Below are 6,000 nucleotides of genomic sequence, written 5' to 3' on the forward strand. Positions count from 1 at the left end.
AAGAAAGGGAGCAAGGAGGACCTGGGGAACTACAGGCCAGTGGATCTCATCTCTGTGTCTGGGAAGATCATGGAACAGACCCTCCTGGATGGCATGCTTGATGACATGAGGAATGTGTGTGTGATCCATGAACAGCAAGAGCGGCTTCACCAGGGGAAGGTCATGCTTAACCAATCTGGTGGCCTTCTGTGATAGAGTGACGGCATCGGTGGACAAGGGAAAGGCGATCGATGTCATTTAGCTGGACTTGAGCAAAGCCTTTGACATGGTCCCCCACCACATCCTTATCTCCAAATTGGAGAGATGTGGATTTGATGGGTGGACCACTCGATGGATAAGAAATTGGTTGAAAGGCTGCAGACAGAGGGTGGTGATCAATGGCTCTGTGTCCAGCTGGAGGCCGGTAATGAGTGGCATTCCACAGGGGTCTGTCTTGGGACCGATGCTCTTTAACACCTTTATCAATGACATCAAGGATGGAATCGAGTGCATCTTCAGCAAGTTCACTGATGACATCAAGCTGTGCGGTTGGCACAGTAGAAGGAAGGAATGCCACTCAGAGGGACTTCAGCTGGCTTGATAGGTGGCCCCTGGTGAACCTAACGAGGTTCAACACAGCAAAGTGCAAGGTTTTGCACTTGGGCCGGAGGAATCTCAGGCATCCACACAGACTGGAAGGAGCAGTCCTTGAGAGCAGCCCCACAGAGGAGGACCTCAGGGTCTTGATGGATGAAAAACTTAACATGAGCCAGTAGTGTGCTCTTGAAGCTCAGAAGGCCAATGGTATCCTGAGCTCCATCAGAAGAGGGGTGGCCAGCATTGACAGGGAGGGGATTGTCCCTCTCTGCTCTACTCTCATGAGGCCCCATCTGGAGTACTGTGTGCAGGTCTGGAGCCCCCAGTACAAGAAAGACAGAGAGTTGTTGGAGAGGGTCCAGAGGGGAGCCACAAAGATGATCAGGGGACTGGAGCACCTCCCCATGAAGACAGACTGAGAGAGCTGGGCTTGTTTGGGCTGGAGAGAAGGCTGTGGGGTGACCTCATTGCAGCCTTCCAGTACCTAAAGGGAGCCTATAAATAGGAGGGGAATCAACTCTTTGAAAGGGTAGATAACAGCAGGACAAGGGGAAATGGTTTTACGTTGAGGGAGGGAAGATTTAGGTTGGATGTCAGGGGGAAGTTCTTTACAGAGAGAGTGATGAGGTGCTGGAACAGGCTGCCCAGAGAGGTTGTGGATGCCCTGTCCGTGGATGTGTTCAAGGCCAGGTTGGATGGGGCCCTAAGCAGCCTGGTCTAGCAATAAACATGGAGGTTGGTGGCCTTGCCTGTGGCGGGAGGGGATGCAGGGGAGGCCGTTGGATACTCATGATCCTTGAGGTCCCTTCCAACCTGGACCGTCCTGTGATTCTGTGATTCTGTGATTTTAAGGAGTGCAGCCTGAATTCATAGCTATTGTAGTTATGCTGATAGTGTTATACTAGAGGTTAATTTGTTTCCATGTTTTTAAGATCTGATTTCATAAAAGGTTAGTGAAATGAAGGGAAGCTTAACTCAGTAAACTAATAGTGTCTCAACACACTGTAAAGATGAGTGGGGTGCTAGTGCACTGAGCACGATTTAAACTATCTGTTTGTTTTAGATTTTCACTACAAATATGCCTAAAAAAATGCAGGCAATGAACAAGTCATTCTCCTCAGAACTCTGGCACAAACTGGAGTCAGGATTTAGGTAACAAAATCTGCTGAACACAGTAGACTACAGTGAAGCAGGAGAAAAATTGTATTGATAGTTGATCATATCTAGATAGTTGATAGCTGTATGCAGTAACCAGTGCTGCTAACTTGTTGATTGCAGTCTTCACTGAATATACAAAAATAAATTGAAAACAGAACTGTGTCTTAATTTCAAATCCTGTGCAGACTGGGATCTTCCACAGAAACAGCAAATATGCTTTTGAAAACACCAAATGTGTTTATGGACCAAGCTGAGGCTGCCCTCCAGCTCTGGCCTGCGTGCGGGCAGCATCTGGGCAGGATGAGCAGGACATATTCTCTGAAGCCCAAGGTACTCAAACATGTCTGTATCAGTGTCACACAGGATGTACCTGGCATTCTGCCTAGGTCCAGATTGTAGAAGCATGTGGTAAAATGCATCATGCCTACTGCTGCTCAAGGGGCTGACTTTTCACAGCAGTAGTGGGGTGTAGCATGCAGTATGTTCTCAGAAAGCTGCTAAGCTGCTTCCCTTTATTAATGAACATGTGCATCAACATGTACATCGACAGGACTAGAAAAATTATTATATGGATTTTAACAATCCTGTGTTTTAACTGGTTTTCAGTAAGAATTTAACATGTGCTTTCTTAAAATGAGCTTCAATTAATCATCATGAGTTTCAAAGTCAGAAATTCAAATTTGTTGCATACAGCTGCTCATTTCTTAAAATGAGCTTCAATTAATCATCATGAGTTTCAAAGTCAGAAATTCAAATTTGTTGCATACAGCTGCCATTCAAGGAATAGTTACAGTAGAGGAATCAAATAAGTAGCAAAGCAAATAAGTTGACCATAACTAACAAACCAAAGGGATTATCGGGTTGGGGGGGGTTGAGGAAGAGTGGAGAGGGGAAGAAAAAAAAAAAAAGAAAAAGAAAAAAGAAAGAAAAATGAATTTGGTATGAGTTGTGTGTGAATACATGTGTGTCACTTATTTTATGCATGCATAATCTTTCATCCATTTTGTCATATAAGCAAAATAGCCTAGTGCCACATAGGTATTGCCATTGTTTTCACCTCTGTAGTTTATAGGTTGTATAGGCAAGGAAACATAACTGCAAAGTGTAGTTTTGACAGTTTCCCTTCCCTTCAGAAGTAATTCATCATTTTGTCTAAATTGCTTCTTGGTGAATATTACTCACTGAGTAATGTGATCCAAGACATAGGCCCACTTTCCCATTATGTTTTCTCCTCTCAGGCTTGTAAGAAAGGATCTTTAAGAAAGGATCAAACAAGAAAAGTTTGTGCCTATAAGCAAAGGAAATGCTCATCTGCATTCAGGTAGCTTTTCATCCATTTTGAGTTCCAGCTCAAGCTTAGGCCAATATTAAATGTAGACACAAGACTTTTTAAAATTTGATTCTGTCTAGGTTCTTAAACGTGGTAGTTTGTATACTTTCTGTGAGAATTCTTCTTTGTTTTTTGGCTCAAAACTTGCTTCCTGTAGTATTTCTTGTGATAAGAGATTGATTTATTGAAGAGGCGAGTGATGGGTGCTACCGTGTGACCATTGACATCACTTTGTGGACATTTGAAAGCCCCTATCTCCAGAGCTGCTTGCCTCCAGAAGAGAGTGCTGAGGAGTGTTTATGGGCAGAAGATCTGGCCTGTGACTAAATAGCTCCAGCTTGGTAGGGGAAAATTGGGGAATGTTACCATCGTGTCCCATGAAATACAGGATGTAGGTGGGCATCTCTGCTCCCTCTTATCTGCTGACAAAGCCTGGAAGATGGGAAAAAAGGAGTCGCTGCTGAGATCCCAGAGCTAGAAGCTGCCACTCCAAGGAGAGCTGACTCAACCACTTTGGATTTGAACTCTCCCTCCAAAGACAGCTGACTTGACCACTTTGGAACCATTGAAAAGGGGCCATCATCACCGTGGTCACCATCACTGTCAACACAACAGCAATGGCAGATGACCCACCACTACTGAAGAGCAGTGACTGAACTATGAACAACGCTGGTTCCATGGTGGTGACTATCTCCCTCTCGCGTCCTGTAAAGACTCTTTGCTTCTTCTTTCTTATCTTTTCTATCGCCCTCCTTCCCTTCCCCATTACCCTAATTCATAATAGTGTCCGTCCTCCCCTTCCCCATCTCCCTGATTAAGATCTGCAATAAACTGGTTGGACCAACATTTGGACTGTTATTTTTAATCTCACACCAGGTATACAGGTATTAAAAAAACCTCCTCTCCCTCCTATAAATTGGAGGGAGACACGTTCTTTATATTAAACAATAATAACAACGAACTACTAGCTGTAGATTCCTTTATCAAAAGTATTAACTTGTAAGACTTTTTAAAATCTTCTTTCACAATTAGCTTCAGAAATAATTTCTGGCAAATGCTTAGACAAAGTAAATATTCTTCAAATAAGAGCAGATTTATGAGAGGGAAAACTTCTGCAGTTGTGAGCCATGCCTCCTCCCCATCTATGTTACAGTATTAGGTTTACAGGGCAAGCTGATCAATGTCAGAGCAGAGCCAGCCCCAAAGGTCCAAAAGACCAAAAGGGACCCACGCCACCAGAGCTAAGCCATAGATAGTACTGGGTGTGCTCTGTGACAGCAGATTTACGAGAGGGAAAACTCCTGCACAACAGCAACTGGGAAATATGGGTGATAAATGGGTGAGAAGCAGCCCTGCAGGCACCCAGGTCAGTGCAGAGGGAGGGCAGGAGGAGCTCCAGGCACAGAGCAGAAGCTCCCTGCAGCCCAGGAGAGGTTCCTGGAGGAGCAGGCTGTCCCCCTTCAGCTCATGGGCATTTCTCCCCATGCAGCCATGGAGGAGCCCACCAATAGTGCATGAGGGGATGAGGCCAGGAGGACACACAGCTCATGGATACTCCAGCAGGAGCAGTCCAGGTCAGAGCTGCAGCCTGTAGGGAGCAGGCTGTGGTGAGACAAGGGGCTGGGGGAAATGCAACCTGTGGGGACCCATGTGAAGCAGTGCCTGAAGGGTGAGCCCTGTGCTACTGAGCCATGTTGGAATGGTGCTGGGAGAGCTGCAGCCTGTGAGAAGCCCACACAGAATCAGTGTGGGAGGGCTGGCATCCTGTGGGAGGGACCCACATGGAGCAGAGGCAGAGTGACCATGGAGTAGCGGCAGAAACAAAGCACTACGAACTCACCACAGCTCTGTTCCCTATTCCTCTGTACTACTCAGTCCAAGACAATGTAGAAGAACTGAGACTGAAATTGAAGCTAAGCCTGGGAAGAATAGGATGTGGAGAAGAGATCTTTAGTTTGACTTCAGTTCTCGCTGACTTACTCTCTTATTAACTGGCAACAAACTAAACTCATCATCCCCACATTAAGCCTGTTTTGTCCATGGTTTTACCATCATTAGTGAATGATCTGTTTATTCTTATATCAGACCATGATTTTTTTCACAGTATTTTCTCCCCCTGTCTCTTAGAGGAGTCCAGATGGGAAGGTGGCATGGAGGGTACCTGGTGGCCCTCCAAAATAAACCCATCATGGTTACTTGTACAAGTTACTGATGCATTTCTTTTTCATCTGCCCTTATTCTCTGTAATTTTTACTTCTTCATATTTATTTTTAAAAATACTGAGGGGGGAGGTCTATCCATCAGTTAAATCAATGGCCTGTCAGTTTGCCCATCCGTCTGCCTGCTTCCAGTCTCTCCTGAAATAATGTTTGAAATTCTTCATGAGTTTTCACTAAAACTGAAAGAAGGGGTAAAAATCTCAGATGCCAAATTCCACAGAGTTTAATGAAGGTGGGCATCAGAGTAGGAGGTAGAAATCCTATTCGTATTCAGTTGAATAGGAAGCCTGTATCTTGAACTCAGTCCTTACTGGATAATGGAGAGACTTATAAAAACATAGATCAAGGAGAAATTTTGATCAAAGTATGTGTCTGGTAGACTCTAAAAAATGCAACTAATCATGCACCTCTCTAACAGATTCGTGGAGGCGATGTTTTTATTCATTGCCATACTTTTACATGTTACTATTTTTTTTTCTCTGCTCTTGTTCACTGCCAAAACATATCGTCACAAGTGGTTTCAGGACAAGGATTGTGGGAGATTTCAGAGACAGGGCAATATCATCTGGTGATGTTCAAGATTATTGGCTATAATGTAAACAAGAAGGTGACAAGCCTTTGCAGTCTTTCTCCTTGAAGTTGCTCACTCAACCACTTACATGTAATAGCGTTGAATGATTTAGTTCACCTTATACATGCACGGAAACTGTATCTGCC

This window comes from Tympanuchus pallidicinctus, unplaced genomic scaffold, assembly GCF_026119805.1.
Source record: "Tympanuchus pallidicinctus isolate F22 unplaced genomic scaffold, pur_lepc_1.0 scaffold4, whole genome shotgun sequence".
NCBI classification, from domain to species: Eukaryota; Metazoa; Chordata; class Aves; order Galliformes; family Phasianidae; genus Tympanuchus; species Tympanuchus pallidicinctus.